The sequence below is a fragment of the Adiantum capillus-veneris genome, chromosome 1, assembly GCF_014529385.1.
Source record: "Adiantum capillus-veneris isolate H3 chromosome 1, ASM1452938v2, whole genome shotgun sequence".
NCBI lineage: Eukaryota > Viridiplantae > Streptophyta > Polypodiopsida > Polypodiales > Pteridaceae > Adiantum > Adiantum capillus-veneris.
In genome coordinates this window covers 83230338-83243023 of record NC_140931.1, presented here as the reverse complement: position 1 = coordinate 83243023, position 12686 = coordinate 83230338, and the positions used below count along the sequence as shown (strand labels likewise).

The following is a 12686-nucleotide window of genomic DNA, read 5'->3' as shown; positions in this document are numbered from 1 at the left end:
GCTTCGAAGGCTTTGTCTTTTATACAGCAGTTTGACATCGCTTTCACGGGAGGACGCTATTCAGAGCACTCCAAGATTCGGAGAGCTGCCTCTTACTTTAAGGGGAATGCTCGTACTTGGTGGTCCACGCTTCTATTAAGCAAGACTGTGCCAGTTACATGGCTGAAATTCAAGAGGCTTTTTAGTTGACTCAAGAGTTTGAGCGAGATATACGAGCTGCTTGGAACCATCTCCGGATGACCAAGAGCGATACAGTGAATTCTTATTGTGAAAGATTCTGGAGCTCTTTTCTACCCACCTCTTCATTCAAGAAGATCTCGTTCAGAGAATAGATTGAGCGGTTTACCTTGGGTCTACCTACAGAGATCCGAGATCACTGCTTGGAACAGAAGTCAGCTTCTATTCAGGAGTTGATGAGTCATGCGAAGCGGGGCTTTGCCATTCACTCTGGCAGTCTGACCTACCCCACAGATGAGGCCATGACACAACGAGCCGAACAGACTTCTGGGAATGAAAGTAGAATGAAAAAGAGCAACCCAGAGAAAAAAAAAAAGGATGCACGACCAAAGCTTACTCCTGAGGAGAGAGCTCGCTTCATCAGAGAGGGGAAGTGCTTTGGATGCGGGGAACATGGACATATTTCCGCAAAGTGCCCTGATAAGGCACAGAAAGAACAGAATGATAAAGACGACGATAGGTCTGAGAGTTCGAGAGCAGCTGAGGAATGTGGCAGAAAAGGCAGATAGAAAAGCAGAACTGGGACCACATGGCGTGGGACCTGCACCGAATCTAATGAATGAAAGTAAAAACTTTGCCGCTTTTGGGGCAAAGTGAAGGATCAGGAAGCTCTTTTGAAGGAGCCAAGGCCAACTTCTTTTCACTTGGAATTGGCGGCTCGATTTGGAACTACGCCCGACAGACTGACGCCACAGGCGGAGGTAGTTCGATTGGCACCCGGATGGGATGTTGCCATTACACCGAGCATTGGCAAACTTCGTTTGCAATGACAGGGGTGTTCAGGGCACGTGAGAGACGTTCTACTCGGGATCCCTTGGTACCACAAGAACTACGCCGTGGTTGACTACCGGGCCGAGAAAGCGACTTTGATAAATGAAGGGCTTAGAGATTGTACTTGATGAACTTCAGTTTTCTTACTCATTCTTTTGGGAGAACTGAACGATGGATAAAGGTTGAATATGTTTTGACTTGAAGAAAAGAACGCCAAGATTTTTTTTTCTCCACACTCATGCCGATTGCTTTTGAGAGGGCCTGAAGATCATACCATTGATCTGATATCTGGAAGCACGCCACCGAATCGGCCACCTTATCGTGTGAGCCGAGTACAGAATGAAAAGATTATGAACTCAGTGAAAGACCTCTTGGAAAAGGGTCTTGTCCAGCCTAGTACTTCACCGTATTGCTCTCCAGTGTTGTTGGTTTTGAAGAAAGACGGATCTTGGAGAATGTGCATCGATTATAGCACTCTCAACGAAATCAGCATCAAGAACAGATTTCCGATTCCTAGGATCGATGATATACTCGACAGGTTACAGGGATCCTCGTGCTTTAGCAGGATTGACTTGAAGAGTGGATATCATCAGATCAAGATAGCACCAGGAGATGTCTACAAGACAGCTTTTCGGACGACTTTTGGGTTATTTGAGTTTTTGGTGATGCCTTTTGGCTTAACCAATGCTTCTGCGACATTTAACCGGATGATGGACATGATTTTTCGAGAGTACAGGCTATCTATTGGCACTTTCTTTGACGACATCATTGTTTTCTCCAAGAATGAGGCAGAACACAGAGATCATCTGCTTCAAGTCTTTCAGGCATTACAAGATCACACGTTAGTGATTAATGCAAAGAAAAGTGAATTTTTCCTACTAGAGATACACTTTTTGGGACACATTGTGTCAGCAGCAGGAGTGCGAATGGACCCGGCCAAGATAGAGACTATCCGTGATTGGCCCGATTTGAGGAATGTCCATGAAGTTAGAAGCTTCTTGGGACTGTGTTCGTACTACAGGCGGTTCATACGAAAGTTTGCAGAGGTTGCTTCCCCTTTGCATATCTTGACACAGAAAAGAGTACCTTTTTCGTGGGGACCCCCAGAGGTGACTGCCTTTCAGACGTTGAAAGAGAAATTGACTACGGGACCTATTTTGACTTTGCCGGACTTGCAGAAGTCATTTGAAGTATATTGTGATGCTTGTGGTCGTAGTCTGGGTGCGGTCTTGATGCAAGAAGGCCATGTCATAGCTTACGAGAGCCGTTTGTTCTCTAGGCCGCAGATGACAGCACAGATCTATGGGAAAGAGCTTTTGGCGGTTATCCACGCTCTTACTTAGTGGCGGAATTACCTACTCGGAGCGGATTTTACTGTCTTTACAGACCATCAGAGTTTGCGCTACTTCTTGTCACAGAAGTAGCTTTCGGAAAAGCAGATGCGGTGGGTGAACATCTTGTCACAGTTCCACTTCCAGATTGTCCATGTGCAGGGACAGAAGAATGTGGTGGCAGATGCTTTGTCTCGGAAACCGTTGGTTCTGGCTATTTCCGCGATACATCATAAGAGCTTCGAGGATATGGTCGATCAGTGTGCCACAGATACAGATTTTGCAGATATTTTCACATGGATACGGGATGGGGAGACAATAGCTGGATACTCCCTTCGGGAAGGCTACTTGATGAAAAAGACTATGTTGTGCGTTACACAGCCGTTGAGGGAAAAGGTTATGATTGATTGCCACTGTCCACCTTTTACGGGTCACCGCGGCATTGCTACCACCATGAAAGGGGTAGAGAGAGATTTCTTTTGGCGGAGACTGAAGAAGGATGTGGAAGAGTTTGTGCGCAGTTGCTTGGTATGCCAGAAGGTCAAGTTTGACAGGCATAAGGCACAGGGATTGTTACAGCCTTTACCCATACCCACCCGCCCCTGGGAAAATATTGAAATGGATTTCATTTTTTTTAATCTCCCGAGAATACAGAATGATCACGATGATTTTCCGATTACATGGCACGCCTGAGACGATTGTCTCCGACAGAGACCCCAGATTTATGAGTTTGTTTTGGAAGGCAATTTGGGAGAACATTGGCACGCGGTTGCAGTTCTCGTCATCGTTCCACTTGCAGACTGACGGGCAATATGAGATTGCCAATTCAGTGATTTTAGATTTAGATTTATTGAAGTCTTGTATCTCGCATCAGAAGACTCAATGGGAAAAGAACTTACCTTTGGTGGAATTTGCCTACAATAACACGATACACTCTTCGACGGGGAAGATGCCATGTGAGATTGTTGAAACTGCTGCGAAGGTTCCATCCTTCCTGAGCACGAAAGATTAGAAATTTGAAGCGGATGTATATTCGCGAGATTTGGATACGGCTTTTGCCAAGGTTCGCGAGACTTTGCAGGAGTCTCAAGAACGACAGAAAAGGCAGCGGATCGCCATCGTCGCGACTGGAAACTGAAGGAGGATGATTGGGTGCTCTTACTTTTGAGAAGGCACGCCTAAGAAAGAAACAGGGAAAGGAGAGGCTTTTTCCAAAGCTTAGTATGTGATACTACGGACCTTTCCATATTACTGACAAGATAAATGATGTCTCCTTCCGATTGAAACTGCTAGATACTTGGAGGATTCACAATGCATTGCATGTGAGTCTCTTGAACCCTGTTAAGGGTGATGTGCCTGATGATGGGGAGCCTGATGAGCAACCCAAAGTGGAAGAAAACGAGGAGATCCTTGTTCCTGAACAGATTTTGGCACATAATGATACGAAGAAAGGTAAAGTCTGAAGGCGGTTCTTGGTTAAGTTCAAGAACTTTCCTGCATTTGATGCGAAGTGGATGGAGGAGGAGGACCTAGCAGAAACTCCTCGGATTGTGAAACTTTACCTCGATGTTTTGGTTTAGCATAGTCTACTCCAAACGGAACCCAGAAACTCAGCTTGGCCGAAGATCTGGTGCAGTGGGATGCACAAGAGGGGAGTTACTCCGCTCCTTTGTCAACAGATGCCTCGATTTTGATACTAAAGTCACTGATGTCTCTTTGAGCTTCAGGGATATTGAGAGTTGACAGTATTCTGCTGGATGACTTTATGAAATGGAATTCCTGATTATGATACTGATTTGTTCTTGACTTCTTGTGAGTGCAGGAACTGGTAGACGAAATGACTGCAGCATTTTGGTCTACTTGATCTTGAATAGACATGGTTGCAATAGGGGTTAGTCAATCGGACATCGATGAGGTCCCGATTGGACCTAGATGTGATTGCTAGCTACATTGCCGATAAATCATGGTCTAAGATCCGAATGAATGTTGAATGTCATGTGATGTCCTGTGATGTCGTGTGATGTGACTGTCGATTTTGTACATGTGCTAGATGTGTGTTCCTAGTACGAAGGTACTAACAGTCAGTGTCTGTTAAGATAGTTTATGGCTTTTGTCGGTTTTGCAGGCGTAATCGCGGTCGATTACAATGCTTTCAAGAGGGGGGTATGTCACAAAGTGATGACGTGGCGGACAACAGAAACCCTAATTTCTGCCAGAAACCCTAAAATTCCTGCAAACCCTAATTTTTGCCAAAACCCTAAATTCCGGAAATCGCGGAGGCGGATTATTAAAAAATAAAAGTTTTTTTTTTTTTTTTGGTGGAAAATGATGAGCGATGCGAATTTTGCTTTTGCTTTTTTTTTATAAAAAAAGAGAAAAGACTCTCTAAGAGAGAGAGAGAACTGATGCTTTTGATTTTAAAAGCTTTTGGGGCTCTGCTTTTGGGCATCCCTTGTAACCTTTAAATTAGTGGTGAGGGCCTCACTTCTCAGAGCATCTGGACGCAGAGTCTGAGAGTGAAACCCTAACCGCTCTCTTGTACTTTGATGATTGATTAATATAAAAAGAAATACTGAAAGGGGCGCCAGTCTTTGGGGCCAATATCTCTAGGCACGGAACTCCGTCGGGCCAGTGCAAATCTATTGTGATCTGTGAATTGTTTTGAAGTGGTAATTTGGTGCTGTCGTGGTTGATTCTTGACTTGGAGTGTCCAAGTCTGTTACACCCTCCCTCCCCCTCGCCCTCGCCCTAGTCCCCCTCGCCCTCACCCTAGTCCCCCTCACCCCCTCGCCCTAGCCCTAGTCCCTCGCCCTCGCCCTCGCCCTTGTCCATCCACCTCTCCCCTCGCCCTCGCCCTACCCTCCCCCTCACCCTCTCGCCCCTACCCTCCCCCTCACCTTGCCCTCGCCCCTACCCACCCCCTCTCGCCCCTAACCAGTCCCCCACTCACCCGCCTCCCTACCCACCCCCTCACCCCTCGCCCCTACCCTTTCTCAACCTCGCCCCTACCCACCCCTCACCACTCGCCCCTACCCTCCTCCTCACCCCTCGCCCCTACCCTCTCTCAACCTCGCCCCTACCCACCCCTCACCCCTCGCCCCTACCCACTCCCTCCCCATCCTCTCGCCCCTACCCACCCTCTCCCATCCCCTTGTCCCTACCCACCCTCTCCCTTCCCCTTGGCTAGGCCCTCACCCCTCGCCCCTACCCACTCCCTCCCCATCCTCTCGCCCCTACCCTCCTCCCCATCCTCTCGACCCTAACCTCCCCCTTCCCCCTCGCCCCTACCCACCCTCTCCCATCCCCTCGTCCCTACCCATCCTCTCCCTTCTCCTTGGCTAGGCCCTCACCCCTCGCCCCTACCCACTCCCTCCCCATCCTCTCGCCCCTACCCTTCCCCTTCCCCCTAGCCCCTACCCACCCTCTCCCATCCCCTCGCCCCTACCCACCCTCTCCCTTCCCCTTGGCTAGGCCCTCACCCCTCGCCCCTACCCACTCCCTCCCCATCCTCTCGCCCCTACCCTCCCCCTTCCCCCTCGCCCCTACCCACCCTCTCCCATCCCCTCGACCCTACCCACTCTCTCCCGTCCCCTCGTCCCTAGCCAGCCCCCCTAGCCCTCCCCACCCCCTCAGCCTCAGCATATTTTGTGGGCTTATGGTCATCCCTCCTTTCGAGACTCCTTTCGAGAAGAGTGTTGTTGCAAAAAGTGTGGCAAGGTTATCTGCAAGCATGGACCAGGTCATTTTCCTCTCACTATGGTTATCAATAATAAAGATGCGCTGGATCCAAACCGAGCATATCTCTTTGCTGTGGAGCTTTATTCTGTCTATCCAATTGGGATTCTTGGATTATACAATCATACTGGATCCCGCCTATCCAAAGGCTTAAAACGTTTGCAAGCAGTGTAGTGTGTCTAAACTCCACTTTTGGGCCTAGAACCTGCTTCAAGAAAGATGTACAGATGCAGTACCTAATGGATTTCTTTCACAGTTTTTTCAGTATTTCCTCTCACCGAGACGGTGAGCGGTCTTGTGGCGGGCAACCTGTAGCAGGCTACAGTGTCACTTTCACAGGACACAGTTAGTACAGTGGTCTAGGATGTTTCACACTGGACGGACCCTCGAGGCTGGGAGTGACACGTGGCAGTGGCAGGGTATCGACGGTGGTCTAGTGGACATCGTGGCCAGGTCACCACATGGATGACATTTATGAGCCGTTGGTGGCCCTTTATGGTGTTACATATGAGTAGTAGCGGTTGGTCATCAGCATTATCTTCTTCACCTTTGGTCCAGCATCGTCCTGGAGAGCAGTGAGTCTATACACAGAGCACGTCTTCACCATCCCTGCACATCTGAGCCTCGACACCCCATTGTACCTGTGAGTCCTGGGCTGGAGCTGAGTGTGCTGCCACGCCAGAGTCTGTATCAGTTTTTGAGATAGTCGAGTCATATGTTTTGGTCTGCTGTTGTGTCTTTGTGAGCTCTGGTGACGTCTATTGTTTCCTTTCTGTTCAGTCTGTTTGAGGGAGATTCGGTCTGTTTGAGTGAGATTGTCACGCACATTGCACTGAGGACCACCCACTGTAGAGAGCACGACACATTATCCGCGCTACATACTTAAAAATAATAAGTGAAAAATGTCAAAAATAGGGAAAATAGGCTAAATGCACTGGAAAATTCCCCTCATGGAATCTGATGGATTCTGATGGGAATACTGATGTCGTGTGCAACCAGAGGATATGCATTTACACTAAGTGACTGGGCATGCACGGTCTACGAATAGACTCACAAAAGTGCCAGATCACTTCTAATCTAGACTGACTGGACTGACTGAACTCTGATCATGCTGTAGCTTGTCCACGGACACATAGGGTTGGATGTGTCACGTGACATTCCCTCCTTTTCAAAGTGAGGTACTGGTACCGAACTGTATGGCGTCGAGGGAGATCGCCAATAGCATCCGGAATCCTGGAAGGGACTCCTTGCCGGCCCACTCTGATGTGTGGGTCGTGCGGTACTTGAACTTCATAAAGGTCTGCAACGCTTGCTTCTTTGGGCCGTGCCCAAAGCGACACAAAGTCTTCTGTGGCTCCTTCAATGCTTCAACTTCGTCGAGAGTCATGCTTCCTTCTTCTTCAAGAATCTCTATGGCTGAAAATTCTTGAAACCATTTCCAACACAAAACCATGAACATACCTATTCCATGTAAAGTGAGTGGAAAAAATCCTGTCTTCCTCAAAGACCGTGCATGCAATGTAGATGAACAAAGAGACGGGAGTGCTAAACCGTTCACCACACACACGCAAACAATGAGATTGAATCTTTCTCTTATGATCTAAAGCAATCAACTGTGGCAATTCACAACGGAAATGCCCATGCTTCGTGCTCATACTTTCATGTGCTCTTTCTACAACCTTGTTGTGCCAAGGAAGAGACATGGAATGTGACTTTCTTGAATGCATACTTTTTAGCTTTTCATGAAAAATCCGCATACATTTGTGCTCATTCATGGGTGAAACGTGCTCAACATACAATATGTCATGCCTAGGAAAAGGGATCACATAAAGATGCTGACGAAAATACAGGAAACGATCACGAATGAAACACTCGAACAATGCGTGCGTATCAATCATGCGAACACATAATACTTCCTGTGAGGGTTCTTTGCACCTAGGCTCGAGAGCCAAGATCGGTTCTTCCTGAATGATCGAATCGTCCTGTGGGGAGTCTTTGGACCTCGATTCAAAAGCCAAGATCGGTTCTTCGTGATTGATCGAATTTGCAATGAGGTTAGCTTCGCTAGAAAAAGCATCCACTAACACATCATCCTTGTGAACAATCACATCATCTTCATGCAACTCATGATACTTGTGAGAAATCACATCTTGATCATGCAAATCATCATGCTCGTGAGAAATCACATCTTGATCATGCAAATCATCATGCTTGTCATTGTCATCCAAATCATTATGCAAATCATTGGCATCCAAATCATCATGCTTCTCATCATCATTCAAATCATCATGCTTATTATCATGCAAATCGTGTGTATCAAGCTGTGGAGAAGAAGAGACTGAGAGAGTCTCCGTCTCTTGAATCTCTTGCATCTATACCGGCACTTGAGAAAAGAGTCGCAAGAACTCTTGCATGTGTCGGTCGTGTTGTTCTTGTCTTGCCTTTCTTTCTGCTTCTCTTTCTGCTTTGTCTTCTGCGTGTCTGCGTTTCATTTCTACCATTCTTGCTGCATTTCTTGCTCCGTGTTCTAAAATTCCTTTCCATAAACATAAGCTCCAAGGCCTCCATAGGAGTTAGTGCAATCCTTGTTGTAGATGGGGAAGAGGGAGGGTCGGAAAAACTCCTGGTGGGGAAAATTCTTCTTCGCCTCTCTCATGCTCATCACCTCTAAGCGAAGTATCCATTCCGCTTCGAGTGATGACCATTCTGAAGTCGTGGGTTCTTGTGGTCTTGGGTTCTTAAGTTCACGAGGAACTTGGGTTCTTGGGGGTCTTGGTTTCTTAAGTTCACGAGGAACTTGGGTTCTTGAGGGTCTTGGGGTCTTGAGGTTCTTGAGGGTCTTCTTTCGCTTGCAATGTGCGGTTGAGAAGGATCTTCTCTTCACCCGAGTTCTGCTCTTTCCCGCGGGCGCACCCCTTGGCGGCCTTGCGCTCACACCAAGGTTGCTTTTTCCCACCTCACGTCATTGGCCGGCCGCTAAGTGCACGGTCTGCTCTCAATGAGTGAAAAGAGGCACAAGGGGAGGCTGGACAAGCCCTTCTTTCTTGGGATTCCTGTCACTCTTCAAAAACACGATTAGGAATCGACACACCCAAGCGAACTTGGGTTCGTGCGACCGCAACAAGCAAAAAAAATTCTTGTGATTCTTGTGGTTCTTTCCTTGAGTGATACAGAACACTGCCAAAGCTCTGATACCAATGTTAGGTGCAGCGGAATGAATGTTTGCGCTTTGCTCAAGATGAGTGCTCCGAACTGTGCTCAAGGTTCCTTTTGTTCTTATGGAAGGGAGAGCCTTCCGTTCTTAATGAGAGAATGCTATGATCACAAACAAAGTGAATGGACACTATGCGTGCAAGTGTATGAGACTGAGATAGAGAGAAGAGAGATACGACATCATAGACGTTGTAAAACCCTCCTCCGAAGGCCCCACTCTCGTCGGCGAGAGTGGTCTACTTATGATTGCACAAACTGGTACAATCTGAATGCATGGGACTGATGCAAGTCTAGGCTATGTCGACGACGACGACGACGACGACGGGGATGACGACACCGACCTAAGGGCTGAAATCTGCAATCTTTTATCTGCTGAATTCTGACTCTATGTCGATGACGACGATGCGACGACGACGCGCTGAAAACGTAGATGCTGAAATCTGCGTTTTCCGGGCTGAAACTGTATACCTTGCGGAAACTGACCGTGCGGCGAGGAACTGCTGCGGGAAGGTGAGATCTGCGAGGTTCGGGACTTTATCTGCGGGTGCTAACTGCTGAAAACTGAAAACGCTGATGTTCCTTGATGTTCTTCGCGGTAGATCTGCAAAACGCCGGGGCTGATCTGCAAACCAAAAACACTAGGGCTAAAATTCTGCTCTGCTGTCGCCAGTTGCTCTGCAAAATGCAAAACGCTAGGCTACTCTGAGGTTCTGTTGTCGCCGGAATCTGCAAAAGCAAATCGCTGGTTGATCTGGTGATGAAAACGCTAGGTGATGGTTCTGCTCCAAAAACGCTAGGTCTCTTGGGGGGGGTTTCTGCTGAGAAGTTGCTTGTTGAGCGTGGAGCTCCTGCTGCCTCTTTTGCCATTTAGTGCTAGCTTTGGTTTGCTTATATAGAAAATTACTCAATTTGCCCTACCTACTTTCCAACAAAAGTCACTCAAAAATAATAAGTGAAAAATGTCAAAAATAGGTAAAATAGGCTAAATGCAATGGAAAATTCCCCTGATGGAATCTGATGGGAATACTGATGATCATGATGTGTGCAACCAGAGGATATGTAGCTACACTAAGTGACTGGGCATGCACGGTCTACGAATAGACTCACAAAAGTGCCAGATCACTTCTAATCTAGACTGACTGGACTAACTGAACCCTGATCATGCTGTAGCTTGTCCATGGACACATAGGGTTGGATGTGTCATGTGACAGTGTGTGTGTGTGTGTGTGTGTGCGCGTGCGCGCGGCCAGTGTGTCCCGAACAAGAACTCGCACAGTGGGCACTGGGTGACCTTGCGGCCTTTGCCACAAGTGAAGCTGAAGTATGCGGGGTCTCCAACACCGTCTCAAACATGGAATTAATCCTGGAGAGTAGTAGAACCACCTTTGGGACTTTGTGTGTGTGTCCCGAACCACCTTCGAGAGTGTGTGTGTGTGTGTCCCGAACAAGAACCCTCATAGTGGGCACTGGGTAACCCTGCGGCCTTTGCCACAATTGAAGCTGAAGTACGTGGGGTCTCCAACACCGTCCCAAACGTGGAATTAATCCTGGAGAGTAGTAGAACCACCTTCGGGAGTGTGTGTGTGTGTGTCCCGAACAAGAACCCGCACAGTGGGCACTAGGTAACCCTGCGGCCTTTGGCTTAAGTGAAGCTGAAATACGTGGGGTCTCCAACACCGTCCCAAACATGGAATTAATCTTGGAGAGTAGTAGAACCACCTTTGGGAGTGTGTGTGTGTGTGTGTCCCGAACAAGAACCTGCACAGTGGGCACTGGGTAACCCTGCGGCCTTTGCCACAAGTGAAAGTGAAGTACGCGGGGTCTCCAACACCGTCCCAAACATGGAATTAATCCTGGAGAGTAGGGGGAGGTACTTTTTTCTCAAGCCTGGGAAGCAGATTGAGCTAGGAAGATCTGCCTCCTCCTCTAGCACATCTGATGTTGGGTCAAAGCCATGGTGCCACTAAGCAAAGAATGACCCGGGGCCCCGGCCGGGGGGGGGGGGGGGGGGGCGCAAGAGAGGCAGGATGGTGGCGGGGCTGCAGACGGGGGGAGGCAGCGCACACGAGGGGGATGGGGGAGGCAGCAAGCAGCGAGCTAGTATGGGTTTTTCTCTTCTTAGTTACTTGAATCTATAAATTGATTGTCCTTGTAAAAGGTATTAAGGTAACCAAGAAAAGGCGGTATGGCTGCTCCGCTGAGGACAGCCACATATATTAACACGGGTGCTAGATTTTGCTGCTGATGTTAAGACGTTCGAGCGAGATGCCCACAGCTGCCTACGACCAGAAGCAAGTTGGGGCTATAAGACCAGCAGAGAAAGCGGAGCTGATGACAATGCAGTGGGAAGAACAGTGAGATAGGGGGAGCGGCCTGCGGAAGGATCTGATAATGAGCTGGTCACGTGCAGCAAAGGAACCTGCTTGGTGTGGGCTGCGACAGTGGGCGGCCAGTAGAGATGGTGATACTCCTCAACCATCCTCTCCCTTGACTGGCTCTGATTCAGCCACAATGCCAGCCTCAGCTACTAAAGAGAAACTCTTTTCACACGGCAACTTATCCTGCAATACAATGACATAGTTGTCCGACAGATGTGCTGGTGCTGTTATAGGGGGCAAAAGTGTAATACGGTGATCTGAGAAAGCAGAGGATTGACCGTGCCTGTTGGCTGGTAAAAAGGGCTACCCTGCGGCTAACGCAAGGGCGCACATGCTTGTGGCTTGTTGATGGCAATAGGGGCTGCTACTTTCGCTAGCTGTACTGCAGAATTTGGTGGCAGAGGAAGAGAGTTGCAGACGGCTGTGAGCTGAGGCTGTCATCTAGGTGCGCATCATGTACGAGGGGTGACAGGTCAGCTGCTTTGCAATCGACGAGTTCTCAGAATGAGGGCGCCAAGGTATGGCTGGTGTTTGCACTGGTGAAAAAAATAAGACTTCAATTCTTACCACTTGTTGGCTCCTTGGGATAGTTGGTCACAATGGAATGTAAAACGCTGCTCGAAAAGGTGGCACTTTGTTGCTACACCGTTAGCCTTCACCATAAAAGAACAGGCTGCAAAGCTGGCTTGGATGGTGGATCATGAGCAGCCTAAGGTGAGGGGAAAATGATAATAAATTTATAATAAATATAGTGCATAATCAAGAGAAGATCGGTGTAATGACTCAAGGATCATGTGAAATAAGCTCTTACTTAAAGGCTTGTTTAAACTTGGATGGTGCTTAATTGAGTGCATAATTAAGGGAGCAAACTATGAGCATTTCATAATAAGATGAGGATAACAAGAGCTAAGATAATGAGGTAAGGATCATGAAGATGGGATTAGGCCTAATGAGGCTCTGATACCAGATTTACGTAATATATTGAGCTCAAGTGTTATTGTCCGTAGGTAAAAAATGCCTC

The 12686-nt window shown here is 48.0% G+C and overlaps 1 protein-coding gene across 4 annotated transcripts in view; it reads left to right on the top strand.

Moving 5' to 3' along the window:
• The window catches only part of AMY2 (alpha-amylase-like 2), a 54905-nt gene that overhangs the window by 40333 nt on the left and 1886 nt on the right, over positions 1 to 12686 (top strand). The window lies entirely within an intron of this gene.